We start from the raw sequence: 1,360 nt of genomic DNA, 5'->3' as shown, positions 1-1,360 counted from the left end.
ACATTAAAGGAACATAAATAAAAGTATAGATAAGTTCTTTGCAGGATAAGTTCTTCTGCAAGCACAAGCAGAATGTTCGTTGAATTTAAACGGAGTGTGATTAGGCAGTAGAAGAACGAAGACTTCTAGAGAACGTAAATGAAGCATCATCGAGTTCTTATACAAACGTGAATAAAATGTAATCGAAGTTTTTGGCAAGCAAATGATATTTTAAAATATATTTCATTTATTCGGTAAATATCTAAAAAAAAAGTGCTATGCTTTCTTCTTGGGGAGCCCTAGGGGCTTCAAAAAATTATTTTATTAGAACACAACTGAAAAATCTTTCAATGTTATGTCTTTTATCCTAATCTGTGTGATTTTTTTAAATTCGAGAAGTTAGTTTTCATTAAGTCCTACGCGGTGCCGCGTACTACTCAATGACGCTTCGTTTTATGTTCGTTGTACAACTCAATGATGCTCCGTTTTAAAATAAATTTTTTTATCTCTATATCCTGAAAGCGTACAGAGTTCAAGTATCAATCATGAAACTTTACCCCTAGGATGGAAAGTGAAAAATGAAAATTTTAACCATTGAAGTTAATGGAGAAATTTTTCACTTTTCACTTTTCATCCCAGGAAAAAAGTTTCATGATTGATACCCTTGGCTGAGTATTCAGCATAGAGCTTATACTATTAAAGGAGAAATACTGATGTCAAGCTGTGAGCAAGATCTAAAGGACAGAAATATCTTTCTATCCTCTTTTATCCTCTTTTGACACATGTGCAGAAAGAAGAAAAATTACTGAGCAGGACAGAAATACATCTTCTGTTTCTCAGATCTTGCTCACACTTTCCACTTATTGCTTGAGGCCATTCCTCCTCCAATAAGTATAAGCTCTATATGATATTCAGGAGCCTTAATTCAACATTTTTGAGTACTTACTTTTATAAGTATTTACTTATACTAAACTTTTATACTAAATTGAAACTTAGTAAACGTAAATTTAATAAAAAATAAAGGGGTACCCCCAGAACGCAGTGTTGTTAGATGGGCCGGGTTTCAGACGCATGGTTTCATGCGCGTCCAAAATAGCTTTAGCAACGTACCGATCACTATAAAATAGGGATCATATTTCGCACGGACGTGAAAAAATTCGTAATCGTGCACAACATCGAGATATAGCTAAGAGCAGATTGATTAGGATGATTTGTAATCGTAAATTATGACACAGGATTTATATTTTGAAAGTTATGACATTTTATTATTTATTTTAAGACTGTTATACAATTCTGCAGACATATATTTAGCGTTGAAATAGGATACAGGATGGATGATATTTAATTAATAACATTTTTTTCTAATCAAATATGTCGATCA

The sequence above is a fragment of the Acromyrmex echinatior genome, chromosome 17 (genome assembly GCF_024713525.1).
Source record: "Acromyrmex echinatior isolate Ae372 chromosome 17, ASM2471352v2, whole genome shotgun sequence".
Taxonomy (NCBI): Eukaryota; Metazoa; Arthropoda; class Insecta; order Hymenoptera; family Formicidae; genus Acromyrmex; species Acromyrmex echinatior.
Note: the sequence above shows the minus strand (reverse complement) of the source record.